The 17,716-nt window shown below is 40.4% G+C and overlaps 1 protein-coding gene across 10 annotated transcripts in view; it reads right to left on the reverse strand.

The window, feature by feature from the left end:
* The window catches only part of LOC101052147 (ADP-ribosylation factor-like protein 2), an 889,888-nt gene that overhangs the window by 863,118 nt on the left and 9,054 nt on the right, over positions 1-17,716 (reverse strand). The gene's annotated exons all lie outside the window — the stretch shown is intronic.

The following is a 17,716-nucleotide window of genomic DNA, read 5'->3' on the forward strand; positions in this document are numbered from 1 at the left end:
GAAAATGTTTTCTCCCAGATATAACCTGTCTTTTCATTCTCTCAACAGTATCTTTTGTAGAACAATAGTGTTCAATTTTGATAACTCCAATTAATCAATTTATTATTTCATGGATCATAAAAGGACTGTCTCCAAGAAAACAGTGAGTTCTTACAAACAAGTGTGATAGAGAAGTCACATAATTTTGAGAATATAATGAAAATACCTTATTCTTTTGTCAATTAAAAAAATAAGCAATTCCATGGCCGGGCGCGGTGGCTCAAGCCTATAATCCCAGCACTTTGGGAGGCTGAGGCAGGTGGATCACAAGGTCAAGAGATCAAGACCATCCTGGTCAACATGGTGGAACCCCGTCTCTACTAAAAATACAAAAAATTAGCTGGGCATGGTGGCGCCTGCCTGTAATCCCAGCTACTCAGGAGGCTGAGGCAGGAGAATTGCTTGAATCCAGGAGGCGGAGGTTGCAGTGAGCTGAGATCGTGCCATTGCACTCCAGCCTGGGTAACAAGAGCGAAACTCCATCTCAAAAAAAAACAAAACAAAAAAACAAAAAAAATAAGCAATTTCAAATTCTGTGGGAGAGGGGAGTTATATAAAAAGTCATCATGTAATTATAAAAAAAATTAAAATGTTATGCATTTTTAAAATTTTAGAGAGTAGAAGAAAAAAAAAGATAACCCACTTGACCTTGATACTAGCAACTTTATTTTTAGGGTCATGACTTTGAACACAGAGACAAAGAATCACAGTGTACACTTCTGTGATTACACTTCTGCATCGTATATTATCAGCTACAATGCAGAATGGTTCTGCATGGTATACATATTCGTTTTTAACTTTTAGAATAAATTGAAAGCATGGAAGAGTTCATCGTGATTACAGAATAACTATAACACTAATAGCAATCATTTATATTGTCCTTATTATGTACTGGCCCCTGTTTCAAATGTTTCACATAAATCCTCACAATAATCCTGTTAAGAGTATATTATCCCCATTTTATAATTGAGAAAACTGAGGCAAAGAGAAATTAAATAACTTGCCAAGGTGACACAGCTAGGATGTGGTAGTGCTTGGATTTAAACCCAGTCAACCTAATTCCAATGTGTACATTCATAACCACAAAGTTATATAGAATATTATAAACTTTGATAATTTTAAAGTAAATGGATATTTGACAGGAGTTAAAAGAAGAGGGGTAAAAATTGAAGTAGAGGGCATGGGTAATAAATTCTTACTTTATAAAAAAAAGTACATAAAAGATACACTACTGCCAAAAGTCAATGGAACATGAAATAGAGGTTCAGGCATACTGGAGTCACAAAAAAACCAACAGAGGAAATAACAACAATAATATATGACTATATATAGTTTTGAAGAAGGACAATAGAGTATCAGAAGAGTAAATCATAAACAGCAAGTCATCAATAGTTATTGCCTTAGTTGATAAATCAAGAAATAGTAGTATAAGCATATTATTTAAAATTCTAGAAATACCCACCACGAGACAAAAGGAAATAATCAAAATTGGCTTGCAGCATTTCAAATAAACTAGCTGTATCCATCTGTTTTCACACTGCTGTAAAGAACTTCCCTGAGACTGGGTAATTTATAAAGAAAGAGGTTTAATTGACTCACAGTTCCACATGGCATTGTTTACTCAGGAAACTTACAATCATGGTAGAAAGTGAAGCGGAAGCAAGGACCTTCTTCACAGGGTGGTAGGAGAGAGAAGTATGTGCATCAGCACAAGAAAAACTACCATTTACAAAACCATCAGATGTCGTGAGAATTCCCTCACTGTCATGAGAACAGCATGGGAAAAAGCAACCCCATAATGGGAAGCAATCACTTCCCACCAGGTCTCTCCCTAAAAACCTGGGGATTACAATTCAAGATGAGACTTGGGTGGGGATACAAAGCCTAACCATATGACTAGTATAGTACAGCAGTTAAAAATATAAGCTTTGGATCAAATCTTCTGGGGATCAAACACCATTCCTCCACTTAATATTACAGTTCTGTTAAAGAAAGTTACTCACCTTCTCTTTTCCTCAATTTTCTTAACAGAAAATGGCTATAAATATGGAAATGGTTAATTTATATGAATGTTATGAAGATTGAAAGAGTTAATGCAAGTAGCACATTATAACTATGTCTGGCCCATAGTAGGTAAATCTTAAACAAATATTAGCCATCAGCTATGAACTACAGGAAAAAGAACACACACACATACACACACATAAAAGAAGTTTACATTTAGTTCCTGACTTACTTAGCTAAGGATCCAAAATCTTATTAGTAGTGAGACTGCCACTCAGAGCAAGAACAGATGTAGCATGGCTCAACACAGCTGTCACTGGCCTCCAGAGTCATGTACTACAAGGTGATATTTTGCCATATTTAACAAGTCATGAGGGAACAAGGTGATATTTTGCCATATTTAACAAACTTCAATTATTAAGGTGGTACTTCTCTTTAATGCTCCGGGCTTATATCACTATTTGGGAAAGAACAAACTCTAACAAGCTATGCCCTTTAATAGAAAATTACAGACACCTGGGTTTGTGCTTGTTCTTGAGCCAAACCCAGTGCCAGTAAGGCCACAACTGTACCTGAGCAGAGAAAGCAGGATCAATATCCAGATATTCCTGAATAGCCTCACTTCCTCCAGCTTGATAATGTTTGGAAAGACTGAGTCCCCAGATTGCCTCTGTGAAGCAAACTGGGGTTCTGATCAATGCAGAAGGCAAAGTATCCAAAATTATGGTACCAGCCATAGATCTCATAAGCTCATCAGGAAAAAAAATACACATATAAAAATATTATAAACTGTACAGATAAGATTAGGAGGGGTGAAATAAAGATGCAGAATTTTGCTAAGTGAAATAGAACACTCTGTAATAAGATAATGCTGCTTGAAGAAAACTGCATTTAAGTTAGGTAGAAAGCAGGTAAGAAACCACTCTATGTATAAAGAGTAAAACTGAGCATAGGAAAGCAACAATGCGAAAGGAGAGCTTAGGCAGCATAAGTGTTCCAGTTTGACTAAAGTAAAAGATTTACATGAAATTCACTATGAAAGGCCATGAAAACCTGCAGCCTTTGAGGTATGTACTAAGCCAAAAGATGAAGGTGTAAAGTATTTCAAAAAGTGTAATCTCTTTTTCTTTTTGAGATGGAGTCTTGCTCAGTCTCCCAGGTTCGAAAGCTTCAAGAAGTGTAATCTCTTTTTTTTTTTTTTTTTTTTTGACATAGAGTCTGGCTCCACCTCCCAGGTTCAAGGGATTCTCCTGTCTCAGCCTCCACAGTAGCTGGATTACAGGGGCCTGCCACCATGCCCAGCTAATTTTTGTATATTTAGTAGAGAGACAGGGCTTCGTCATGTTGGCCAGGCTGGTCTTGAACTCCTGATGTCAGGTGATCCACCCACCTCAGCCTCCCAAAGGGCTGAGATTACGGGCATGAGCCACCAAGCCCAGCCATCCTCTTTTCTTTCTACACTTTTTCTCTAGATTACTCAACCAGTCTCATAGTTTTAAATATTATATCTATGATGACAACTCTCGGACCTCCTTCTTGAACTTCAGCCTAATTTAGTGTGAAGCCAGCCGTCTCATCCAACTTGGATATTAAGCAAGCATCACAAATTTAGCCCATTCAAAGTTGAACTTCATGAAAACCCCCTGCCAAATATGCTCCTCTCAGGGCTACTCCCATCTTAGTTAACGGCAACTCCATTCTTCCAGCTACTCAGGACAAAGATTTTCAAATAATCCTTGACTTTTCTTTTCCCCACATACCTCACATCCAATCTATCAGAAATTGTTAGTTCTGCTTTAAGTATATCCCAAACCAGATTCTCCCTCTGACTAGATTTGTGCCAAAGCTCCTACCTGATCTCTCTACTTCCTCTCTTGCCTCAATATCATTGCCAGAATGATTCTATTAACATGTAAGTCAGACGTCACTTACATGTTCAAATTCCTACAGAGGTTACCCAGCTCAGAGTAAAAACCACACCCCTAAATGTGAACTATGTGGCCTGTTCAATCTGTATTTTTCTACTCCATACCTGTTCCATAACACACACCCTTGCCTCCTACTGGCCATCTTGCAGCTCACTCTACTTCCCATCAACATTCAAACATGCCAGGCACATTTGCATCTGAGGTCCTTTACACCTGCTATTCCCTTTGTCCGGAACTTTCTTCCTCCATATATGTATTGCCTTCCTCACTCAATTCCTTCAAGTTTTTACTCAAATGTTACCTCTCTATGAAAGGGCCTTCCTGGCCACTTTAATCCAAAATGTCAATCTCTTTTTTAAATACTTTTTTCCCTCAGAAAAGTCTTGTTCTGTCAAAATCTCAATGTGTCACACTCCATACTCACTGTTTTCCTCCTTCATTCATTTTTTCTTCTCCTTTGCAATTATCACTGCCTAACATGCTATGTACTTTGTTAATGTATCAGTCCTTTACTTCTCTAGAAGATAAACCATCAGGGGTCATAAGTTTTTGTTTGCTGATTACTATAATCTTAAGTACCTAAAAGAGTCCTTAGCATGTAATAGGCTCAATATTGGTTTAATGAATGAAGAACCTGGCAATGCTACACAAAATACATTAGAAGGAGAAATTATAACTAGAATACCATATTCTCAAATTATCAAAAATACGTATTTAGTAGCAACAATGCTGCAAGGTTTCTGGGGAATACAAAGATTAAAAACAATGTGAGAGAGACACAATTAACTATAATCTAAATATTCACAACTTTCACAAAGAAAATGCTATAAGGACTTGAGGGAAAATTCCATTAGCAGGGAACTACGATAGCAGCTTAGGCATCAGGTGATCAGGCCCTATATTGAAGAGAATGCCCAAAAAAAAAAAAAATGGAAAGGAAGGGACAGGTATGATTATCACAAGAGACAAATGGTACCGATTGGTGATTACTTAACAGGGAAAGAAATGCCACAAATTGTCAACCTTAGATAATGACACGAACGTAGTGCCATTTTTTAAAGGGAGGGAGAGTGCACAAAATGGATGGAAAAATGACTAGTCCAACATTAAACACGCTTTGTTTGAGCTGATAGCATACCATGTAAGTGGAAATTTCATGTCACAGTTCTCAACTGAGAACTGTGACTCACGGTTTTAAGAAATACAGAATTAGGAGAGTTTTCCCCCCTACAGAAAGATAACTGAAACTGAAAAAGTTGAGATTTCCAACCAAAAGACTAAAGAACACCATGGGAAATAGGTGAACTCACAGATCAGGGGAAACAAGGGGTGCAAATGAACATGACAGAGAAAAAGAAGTTAAATAGGAAAAAATAAAACCAGGACACCTCGAAGTCCATATAGCTGTAAAAATGTATGAAGGATTTTAATAACCAAACTACTACCCACTTTCACATTTAATAATTTTGCAAATATGTTCATTTAGGTACTCAAAAATCTCAGATGAAATCAAAGCAATACTTCTATTCAATCTTCATTTAAAATTGTCAGACTAGTGTAATCATTTTCCAGGCAAACGCTGAAGCAAAAAAACAACTTGTGTACTTTTGCACATTTAATTGAATTGTAGTGTAGATGTAAGATAAAGAACGTGATGTAATTAGACCTTGTCTCCCAGGAAACCACCTAATATCATCATGTAGCCTTCTTTATAATTGTAATTCAATCTTGCTCAGCATCTAGCTCAGTTCTATATATATAAGGAGTATTTAATATATATTCATTTATAAAAGTAGCAAATAGGATAAGCAAGAAAATACCAAAATAGGTGCATTTCAAATAACTGTTTCAGGGGAGAAATGGGAAATGGAGAGCTATTGTTTAATGGATACAGAGTTTTGGTTTGAGAAGATGAATAAGGGCGGTGGTGACTGTTGTATAATGATGTGAATGTACTTAATGCCACTGAACTGTACACTTAAAATGGTTAAAATGGTAAATTTTATGTTATGTATATTTTACCACAATAGAAAAATATAACTAGCTCACATCACATTTTATGCTATAAGCTACTATAAGCTAAATGTTAATTATCCAGGAGTAATGGTTATATCAATATTCTTTTTAATCTCAGGTCTCTGAATTCATGATTATAATTCAATAATAAGGAAAAGCTTCAGTCCAAGATAAAATTGACAAAGGAAAATAGAGAACAAGATAAAAACAGAGTTTTCCTATTTAAAATAATTTTTTTTTTTTTTGAGATGGATTTTCACTCTTGTTGCCCAGGCTGGAGTGCAGCAATATGATCTCGACTCACTGCAACCTCCACCTCCTGGTTTCAAGCAATCTTCTTGCCTCAGCCTCCAGAGTAGCTGGGACTACAGGCACCAATCACTATGCCCAGCTAATTTTGTATTTTTAGTAGAGACAGGGTTTCACCATGTTGCCCAGACTGGTCTCAAACTCCTGACCTCAGGTGATCAACCCACCCTGGCTTCCCAAAGTGCTAGGATTACAGACAAGAGCCACCATGCCTGGCCGAAAGAAATTTTTATCAATTATTTTTCTTTACATTTTACTTACATTACTTCATATTAAAGTTACAATACATTTAGCAACTACATTAATAAGCCAACCATCTAATTTTTTAAAGGCTAAATTAAAAAGAAATGTTTCAAATACATAAAATTTAAAACGTACTCAGTACTACTAGTCCCCTGGAAAATCAGCCATACACATACAGGGAATGAAAGGTTTTCATCATGCCACAGCTCAAGCAGTAACCAAATGAATAAGAAGTGCTCATTTTATCTGGTATCTAGTCAACTTTCCATAAATTTAATTTTTAATTCTGCCAGAACTCTTACCTCCCTGGTCACCACAAAATACATCAGCAGACTTCTCCTCCATTTGGAGTCCAAACCTTGTCATCCCTGCCTGAAACAACCCACTGTATTACAATCATCCAAATGCTATTTAACCTTCAAGTAAAGATCTCACTTCCATCATGAAATCACCTTCTATTAGGCCAAAACACACTGATCTGTTCTTTACTAAATTCTCATATCCCTTGTAGTCTAAGCCAGTGCTTCTAAAGCAATCTATGGTGAGGTGCCATTTTTAAATTGTTCTAATCCACTGTGGACTGATGTTTTATAAAATGAAATTGTGATGATTACCAGAAATTTTTTTAAACATGCAAACTAGATGCCACATTTTTTATTATGAATTTCAACAGATATAAAACTACTACTGTGCCAAATGACTATAAAAGTTTCTAAAGCTTATTGTCAATTTCTTTATATTCCAGCAAAGGGGTAATAAACAGTTCATGGATTGATATCCGTCTACAGACCACACTTCGAATGGCAATAAACAACTCAGGGCTTCAGTCAATAATTATTTATGATATACTCAGCACGAAATCTTCACTATGCTAGACACTGTAAGACAATGAAAAAGGTTTAAAGCAAAGGCTTCTCCTTTAGGGAGTCTACACTTTGTAAGGAAGAACATGAAGAAGTGTAACACAGTAACAAATAATATGGATAAGTAAGCTTTGTTGCTGATTAGAGGGAAAAAAATCACTAAGTCTGGAGTAGTCAGGACAGGAGACTTGAAAAAAGTGTAATCTGAATTCAACATTTATGTTTCAATAAGACTCAGATATGGAAAGGATGGTTACTCTAGAGCAGGCATCCCCAAACTTTTTACACAGGGGGCCAGTCCACTGTCCCTCAGACTGTTGGAGGGCCGCCACATACTGTGCTCCTCTCACTGACCACCAATGAAAGAGGTGCCCCTTCCTGAAGTGCGGCGGGGGGCTGGATAAATGGCCTCAGGGGGCCGCATGCGGCCCGCGGGCCGTAGTTTGGGGACACCTGCTTTAGAGAGTAGAGACTATATGTACAAAAGCACAAGGGTAAGAATGAACATAGAATGTAGATAACACAATAAACTGAACACAGAATGTAGATAACACAATAAACTGAGCAGCTCTCAATAGAAGGACAAGTACTGATAGGCAGGGTATTGAAAGTCAATCAGAGTTTACACAGAAAAATGTTAGCAAGGAAAAAAAAATCACTGATTCTTTCTTTTTATTATTATACTTTAATTTCTGGGGTACATGTACAGAACATGCAGGTTTTTTACAAAGGTATACATGTGCCACGGTGGTTTGCTGCATCCGTCACCCTGTCATCTATATTAGGTATTTATCCTAATGCTATCCCTCCCCTAGCCCTCACCCCTGACAGGCTCCGGTGTGTGATGTTACCTTCCCTCTGTCCATGTGTTCTCATTGTTCAGCACCCACTTATGAGTAAGATCATGTAGTATTTGGTTTTCTGTTCTTGTATCAGTTTGCTGAGAATGATGGTTTCCATCTTCATCCACGTCCCTGCAAAGAACATGAACTCATCCTTTTTTATGGCTACATAGTATTCCATCATATATATGTGCCACATTTTCCTTATCCGGTCTATTATTGATGGGCATTTGGGTTGGTTCCACGTCTTTGCTATTGTGAACAGTGCCGAAATAAACATACATTATGTATTTATAATAGAATGATTTATAATCCATTGGGTATATACCCAGTAATGGGACTGCTGGGTCAAAATCACTGAACATTTCTAAAGTAGTATTATGATGGCCAGGTGTGGTGACTCATGCCTGCAATCCCAGGACTCTGGGAGGCTGAGATAGGTAGACCACTTGAGGGCAGGAGTTCAAGACCATCTTGGCCAACATGGTGGTGCATGCTCGTAATTCCAGCTACTAGGGAGGCTGAGACAGAGGAATCAATTGAACCCAGGATGTGGTGGTTGCAGTGAGCCAAGATCATGCCACTACACTCTAGCCTGGGTGACAGAGCAAGGCTCTTTCTCAAAAAAAAATTAAAAAGCACTGTGATAGAATCAGTGTTATAGACGTTCTAGAAAGCTAAGCCAGTAGTGATATCAAAGTTGGAGTAGAGTAGAAATACTTTAGGTGGCAAGGATTATATATTATAACCTTTTTCCAGATCCTCCAGAACCCCCTATTTACTGATCCTCAGCCCATAATGAATAGAAAATTCATTTATTCAAGCAATACATATTTTTTCAAAAATCAAAATTCTGTTAAGAGTACTAATTGAAGATATTCTAGATTTACTTCATCTGATTTCTGAAACTTAAAATTTAGAAAACAATGTGTAGATACTTGAGTCTGTATAACAATGAATAGAACTCAACTAGGAAAGAAGTGACCATTGGCTATTAAGAGATTCCACATATGTCCTTAAAGACAAAAAGTGGACAGGAGTGTACTGACAACTGAAGCAGAATATAATACACTAGTGTCCCACGATCCTTTAGGTGTCACTTTGCCAGCTGGAAACTTCTACGGCTGGCGGTGCCTCTGCTTGAGTTTTGCCCGCACCCACTGGACTTGTTCTGCCTACTGGACTTGTTCCACCTACTCAACCTGGCCCACTGTACTTTGCTCGAATTACTGCTCTGGATCCCACGCCTGCTAAGGGTGAGCCATACACTCCGTTACAAAGGATGTGCGAGCAGACAGGCGTAGAATCCAGCCACTGCGCACAGCCAGGCCTATCAGCTGCTGCTGCAGAGTGGGCAGGTCCAAGCACCAGCACAAGCACTGGCTCCATGTGAGGCTCTGGCTGGACCAGATGCCTCTTCCGCTGCAGAGACCAGTGTCTGGACGAGGGGAACAATGCGGTACCCAAAAGCTTCAAGATGCCAGGAACCACAAAGCCCCCAAAGAGGGTGTTACAGCATGTCATAGCTCTGGCTCAGGAAGCCCTGAGGTCTGGGTTCCCAGAGGGCTGCAGCTCTTCTCTCCCTCTCATCACCTGCAGTGCAGCAAGTGGGGGATGGATGCATGTTTCAATGGAGCATGTTTCAGCCAGTCTGTATTACGGCTCTTTCAGTCCCACCAACCCATTCCAGTTTGTGGCTGCCCCAGCCCCACTGCTGCTTCCCACTGTGTGGGGCAGCCACCCGGCACCAACAGCCGATGGGAGTGCTATAGTGTTACAGCAGCTCTGCCTCAGGAAATTCCAACAACTGGGCCCCCAGAAGGGTGGCCACTCTTCACTCTTACATTCCAGAAGCATGTCACTGACCAGGGCTTGGAAAATGGGTCATAAAGGCATTACAGCTCCTTTCACACCCACCACTCAGTGGATCTCTAGTAATTGCCCCATGTTCAGGAAGAATGAGGTTACATAGCCAACTGGAGGGGGAACAATGCAGAGAGGAACTTTATTGAGCAACAGAACAGCTCTCAGAAGAGATAAAACCTGTAGTGGGTAACTCCTTTCCACAGGCAGGTCATCCTGAAGAGTATCTGAGTCTGGATGAGTCCAGGGTTATTATGGGCTCAGAAGGGAGAAAGTGCATGCTGATTGATCCATGGGCAGCTATCGGCAGGCCTGGTAAAAGCACCATAAGTTCTCACTCTGGCTTGTGGACTACATCCACAACTGGCAGCCTGGCTCCCAGGCTTCAGGCCATCCCTGGCTTCAAAATGGGGTTTCACCAAGGATCTGCCCCCTCCAACCTAAGAATCTGTCTGCCTCCCATTGCCATCAACATGCCATTTGTGCCCCAGCTGTCCATACTCAGGGGAGCCCACAGGCCCACACCAAGCTGCCCTCAGCATCCCCAGCCTCTCTCTGAGTGTATCAGTACCCAAGGTTTCAGAGGGGGCTGAGGTGGTGATGGAGGGCGTGGGGCTGGTGTGTCAGTGCTATACTAAGAATGCACACACTTGGCTGGGTCACAACAGTGCCCAGGCTAAGCTAGAACTCTGCTCGACACCAGAGTAGACACAAAGGGCAGGGAGATGCCACAGAGTGGAAGCAGGTACTTCTGAGCCTGTCAGGACAAGAGGCTTCCCAGGACCCCGAGAGCACAGGGGTGCCCAGGTCCAGAGCCATGGCTGGATGGCTGCAGTGGTGCCTAGGAGTGTGGGCTCCTGCCCTGACAAATCGGTAGAGTATGAGGCTCTCACTGGGATCATCTGTTCCCAGCCCCTGATGGCTCCATGAAGGGCACAACCCCAGGTGCACCTCCCCAACTGCAGCTGGCTTCCCTGCAGCAACTAACTGCTCCAGATGAACCACTGCCACCATCACCAGGAGGATGCTGCAACTGAGATAAAATCTGGCCCTGTGCACTGCAACCTTAGAGAGATTCTAGGTTCAGAGCACCTGAGGAACTATCTCTAAGGAACATTAAGAAAAGAATGAGAAGGGTAGCTAAGAAAAGAGATCTGAATACAAGAAAACTATACCAAGCAAATCCACTGTTTTCTTCCTTATCTGTCCACAGCAAATACAAGGACCCTAGTATTTACCTCCAGCCAAAAATAATAATAAAAAGATGAGCCTCCTTTGGTGACAAAACTTCATCTCTCAGACCCTTTCTATCTAGGCAGGACCACATGTCTAGTTTTATCCAATGGAATGTAGGAAGTAATCTGTCATTTCCTTGCTCAAGCAATCAAGAGGTGCCTTCTCCATTCTCTCTTCCCCTTCTATTACAAGAGACAGAGAATCACAGGGCATTTTAAGGATAGCATACCATAAAACAGAAGGAATTAGGGTCACTGAATCATCACATGAAGGAAAGCTGCTTGCTAAGAACACCTTCAGTGGACAGTTAAAGGATTAAAAAAATACACTGCTATTTTGTTGTCATTAAGATCTTCAGGCTCAAGATTGAAGATGGCTGAATAGGAACAGCCCTGGAGTGCAGTTCCCAGTGAGAACAAGGCAGAGGGTGAGTGATCACCACATTTCCAAAGAAGTTTTTACTGCCCACAGACCCAAAGATTCCCGAGCTGCAAAGCGCCAAAAGTTTCCAGCACAGCTGTTTCAGCCGGCGCTGCCAGTTTCCACACAAAAACTCACATAAATCTGGGCAGCCATTTCAACTGGCACCTGGAACGCCAGGGAGACAGAGTCACCCATTCAACTGAAAAAGACGGAGCTGAAACAGGGAGCCAGGTGATCTGGCTTGGCAAGTCCCACCCCCACAAAGAGCAGCAATCTGAAACACTCTGGATTGAGAGTTTCACAGCAAATGCAGCTGGACCCAGGAAGGTCCAGCTCAGTCGGGGGAAGGGCGTCTGCCATTACCGAGGCAGTCCACCACTACCGAGACAGTCCACCATTACCAAGGAAGTCTGCCATTACAGAGGCAGTCCACCATGACCGAGGCAGTTCGCCACTACAGAGGCAGTCCGCCATTACTGAGGCAGACCATCATTACCAAGGCAGTTCTAACTGTACCGCTATAAACAAAACCACAAGGAATTTTACACAGCAGATGGGCAGAGCCCACAGCAGCTCAGCAATGCCTCTGCTGGCAGACTGTGACTAGACTACGTCCTTGCTGGACAGGGCATCTCTGAAAAAAGGCAGCATGACATCAGGAACTTATAAATAAAGCCCCACTTTCCCAGGACAGAGCACCTGGGAAAAGAAGTGGTTATGAGTTCTGCTGCAGCAGACTTCAATGTACCTGCACAGCAGCTCTGCACAAAACAATAGAGTTCCCAGCACAGCACTTGAGTTCCTATAAGGGAGAGACTGTCTCCTCAAGCGGCTCCTCAAGCCCCGTATATCCAAAGAGACACATCGTAAAGAAGAGCTCAGGCTGACATCTGGCAGGTACCCTTCTAGGATGAAGACAGAAGAAAATGGCAGCAACCCTTACTGCTCTGCAGCCACTGTGGTGATCCCCAGGCAAGCAGGATCTGGACTGGACCTCCAGTGGTCTTGAAGCAGACGGGCCTGTTAAAAGGAAAACTAAAAAACAGAAAGAAATGCTTCAACATCAACCATAAGGACCTCCACTCGGAGACCCCATCCAAAAGTTACTAACTACAAAGAAAACAGGTAGATAAATCCATGAAGATGGGAAGAAACAGTGCAAAAGGGTAAAAACATCAAAAACCAGAAGGCTTCAACACCTCCAAGGGATCACAACTCCTCAACAACAAGGAAACAAAGCTGGATGGAGAATAAATCTAATGAATTCACAGAAACAGGCTTCAGAAGGTGGGTAATAACAAAATTCTCTGAGCTAAAAGAATTCTAACCCAATGCAAAGAAACTAAGAACCTTGAAAAAAGGTTGGATGAAATGGTAACTAGAATAAATAGCTTAGAGAAGAACATAAATGACTGGATGGAGCCGCAAAACACAGCATGAGAACTTTGTGAAGCATACACAAGTTTCAATAGCTGTATCAACCAAGCAGAAGAAAGGATATCAGAGATTGAAGATCAGCTCAATGAAATAAAAGGAGAAGGCAGAATCAGAGAAAAACAGTGAAAAGAAATAAACAAAGCCTCCAAGAAATATTGGATTATGTGAAAAGACCTAATCTACGTTTGATAGGTGTACCTGAATGCGACAGAGAGAATGAATCCAAGCTGGAAAACACTCCTCAGGATATTATCCAGGAGAACGTCCCCAACCTAGCAAGGCAGGTCACCATTCAACTACAGGAAATACAAAAAAAAACACAAAGATATTCCTTAAGAAGAGCAACCACAAAGCCCATAATCATCAGATTCATCACAGTTAAAATGAAGGAAAAAATGCTAAGGGCAGCCAGAGAGAAAGGTCAGGTTATCCACAAATGGAAGCCCATCAGACTTACAGCAAATCTCTTGGCAGAAACCCTGTAAGCCAGAAGAGAGTGGGGGCCAATATTCAACATCCTTAAAGAAAATAACTTTCAACCTAGAATTTCATATCCGGCCAAACTAAGCTTCATAAGCAAAGGAGAAATAAAATCCTTTACAGACAAGCAATTGCTGACAGAGTTCATCACCACCAGGCCTATCTTACAAGAGCTCCTGAAAGAAGCACTAAACTAGGAAAGAAACAACCAATACCAAGAACTCCAAAAATGTAGCAAATGGTAAAGAGCATTGACACAATGAAGAAACTGTGTCAATTAACAGGCAAAACAACCAGCTAGCATCAAAATGGCAGGATCAAATTCACATATAACAATATTAACCTTAAATGTAAATGGGCTAAATGCTCCCATCAAAAGACACAGATTGGCAATCTGGATAAAAAGTCAAAACCCATTGGTGTCCTGTATCCAGGAAAGACACCTCACATGCAAGGACACACATAGGCTCAAAATAAAGGGATGGAGGAAGATTGACCAAGCAAATGGAGAGCAAAATAAAGCAGGAGTTGCAATCCTAGTCTCTGATAAAATAGACTTTAAACCAACAAAGATCAAAAGGGACAAAGAAGGGCATTACGTAACGGAAAAAGGATCAATGCAACAAGAAGAGCTAACAATCCTAAATATATACATACCCAATACAGGAGCACCCAGATACATAAAGCAAGTTCTTAACGACCTACAAAGAGACTTTGACACTCACACAGTAATACTGGAAGACCTTAACACTCCACTGTAAATATGAGACAGAAAATTAACAAGGATATCCAAGACTTGAACTCAGATCTGAACAAAGAAAACTGAATAGACATCTACAGAACTCTCAACCGCAAATCCACAGAATATACATTCTTCTCAGCACCACATCACACCTACTCTAAAATTGACCACATTATTGGAAGTAAATCACTCCTCAGCAAATGCAAAAGAACGGAAATCATAACAAACAGTCTCTCTCAGACCACAGTGCAATCAAATTCAAACTCAGGATTAAGAAACTAACTCAGAACCGCACAACTTCATGGAACCTGAACAACTGGCTCTTGTGACTGGATAAACAATGAAATGAAGGCAGAAATAAAGATGTTCTTCTGGCTGGGCACGGTGGCTCAAGCCTGTAATTCCAGCACTTTGGGAGGTCGAGGTGGGTAGATCACGAGGTCAAGAGATCGAGCCATTCTGGTCAACATGGTGAAACCCCGTCTCTACTAAAAATACAAAAAATTAGCTGGGCATGGTGGCGCGTGCCTGTAATCCCAGCTACTCAGGAGGCTGAGGCAGGAGAATTGCCCGAACCCAGGAGGCAGAGGTTGCGGTGAGCCGAGATCACGCCATTGCACTCCAGCCTGGGTAACAAGAGCGAAACTCTGTCCCAAAAAAAAAAAAGATGTTCTTCTAAACAAATGAAAATAAAGACACAATGTACCAGAATCTCTGGGACACATTTAAAGCAGTGTTTAGAGGGAAATTTACATCAATAAATGCCCACATGAGAAGCGAGGAAAGAACTAAAATTAATACCCTATCATCAAAATTGAAAGAGCTAGAGTAGCAAGATCAAAAAACCTCAAAACCTAGCAGAAGACAAGAAATAACTAAGATCAGAGCAGAAATGAAGGAGATAGAGACACAAAAAGCCCCTCAAAAAATCAATAAATCCAGGAGCTGGTTTTTTGAAAACATCAACAAAATAGACAGACTGCTAGCCAGATTAATAAAAAAGAAAAGAGGGAAGAATGAAATAGTGTAACAAAAAAAGGTAAAGGGGATATCTCTACCAGTTCCACAGAAATACAAACTACCATCAGAGATTACTACAAACAATTCGATGCACATAAACCAGTAACCCTTGAAAAAAATAAAAAAATTCCTGGACACTTGCACCCTCCCAAGACTAAACTAGGAAGAAGTGGAAACACTGAATAGACCAATAAAAAGGGATGAAGTTGAGGCAGCAATTAATAGCCTACCAACCAAAAAAAGTCCAGGTCTAGATGGGTTCACAGCCAAATTCTACCAGATGTACAAAGAGGAGTTGGTACCACTCCTTCTGAAACTATTCCAAACAATCCAAAAAGAGGGAATCCTTCCCAAATCATTTTATGAGACCAACATCATCCTGATACCAAAACCCAGCAGAGACTCAACAAAAAAAGAAAACTTCAGGCCAATATCCATGATGAACATAGGTGCAAAAATCTTCAATAAAATACTGGCAAACTGATTGCAGCAGCGTATCAAAAAGCTTATCCATCACAATCAAGTAGGCTTCATCCCGAGGATGCAAGGCTAGTTCAACATACACAAGTATATAAACGTAATCCAGCAGATAAACAGAACCAAAGACAAAAACCACATGATTATCTCAATAGATGCAGAGAAGGCCTTCAACAAAATTCAACAGCCCATTATGCTAAAAACTCTCAATAAACTAGGTATCAATGGAATGCATCTCAAAATAATGAAAGCTATTTATGACAAACCCACAGCCAGTATCATACAGAATGGGCAAAAACTGGAAGCATTCCCTTTGAAATTTGGCACTCGACAAGGATGCCCTCTCTCATCACTGCTATTCAATATAGTATTGGAAGTTCTAGCCAGAGCAATCAGGCAAGAAAAGAAATAAAGGGTATTCAGTTAGAAAAGAAGGAAGTCAGGTTGTCTCTATTTGCAGATCACATGATTGTATATTTAGAAGACCCCCTCATCTCAGCCCAAAACTTAAACTGATAAGCAACTTCAGCAAAGTCTCAGGATACAAAATCAATGTGCAGAAATCACAAGCACTTCTATACACCAATAACAGACTAAAAGTGAACCAAATCAACAGTGAACTTCCATTCACAATTGCTACAAAGAGAATAAAATACCTGGGAATACAACTAACAAAGGATGTAAATGACCTCTTCAAGGAGAACTACAAACCACTGCTCAACAAAATAAAAGAGGACACAAACAGATGGAGAAACATTCCATTCTCATGGTTAGGAAGAATCAATATAGTGAAAATGGTCATACTGCCCAAAGTAATTATAGATTCAATGCTATCCCCATTAAGCTACCTGTGACCCTCTTCACAGAGAAAAGGGTCAAAAACTGGAGAAAAGCACCTTAAACTTCACATGGAACCAAAAGGGAGCCCACAGAGCCAAGACAATCCTAAGCAAAAAGAACAAAGCTGGAGGCATCACACTACCTGACTTCAAACTATACTACAAGGCTACAGTACTCAAACCAGCATGGTACTGGTACCAAAATGGAGACACAGACCAATGGAACAGAACAGAGGCCTTGGAGGCAACACCACACATCTACAACCCATCTGATCTTTGACAAACCTGAAAAAAAACAAGCAATGGGGAAAAGATTCCCAGTTTAATAAATGGTGTTGGGGAAACTCAATAGTCATGTGCAGAAAGCAGAAACTGGACCCCTCCCTGACACCCTACACTAAAATTAACTCCAGATGGATTAAAGAGTTAAACATGAGACCTAACACCATAAAAACTCTAGAAGGAAAACGTAGGCAAAACCATTCAGAACATAGGCATAGACAAGTACTTCATGACTAAAACACCAAAAGCATTGGCAACAAAAGCCAAAATAGACAAATGGGATCTAATTAAACTCCAGAGCTTCTATACAGCAAAAGAAACAATCATTAGAGTGAACCAGCAACCAACAGAATGGGAAAAAATGTTTATAATCTACCCATCTTATAAAGGGCTAATATCCAGAATCTACAAAGAACTAAAACAGATTTACAAGAAAAAAACAAACAAACCCATTCAAAAGTGGGCAAAGGATATGAAGACACTTTACAAAAGAAAACATATATGAGGCCAACAAACATGAAAACATGCTCATCATCAATGGTCATTAGAGAAATGCAAATCAAAACCACATTGAGATACCATCTCACACCAGTTAGAACAGTGATTATTTAAAAATCTGGAGACAACAGATGCTGGAGAGGATGTAAAGAAATAGGAACACTTTTACACTGTT

This window comes from Saimiri boliviensis, chromosome 2 (assembly GCF_048565385.1).
Source record: "Saimiri boliviensis isolate mSaiBol1 chromosome 2, mSaiBol1.pri, whole genome shotgun sequence".
NCBI lineage: Eukaryota > Metazoa > Chordata > Mammalia > Primates > Cebidae > Saimiri > Saimiri boliviensis.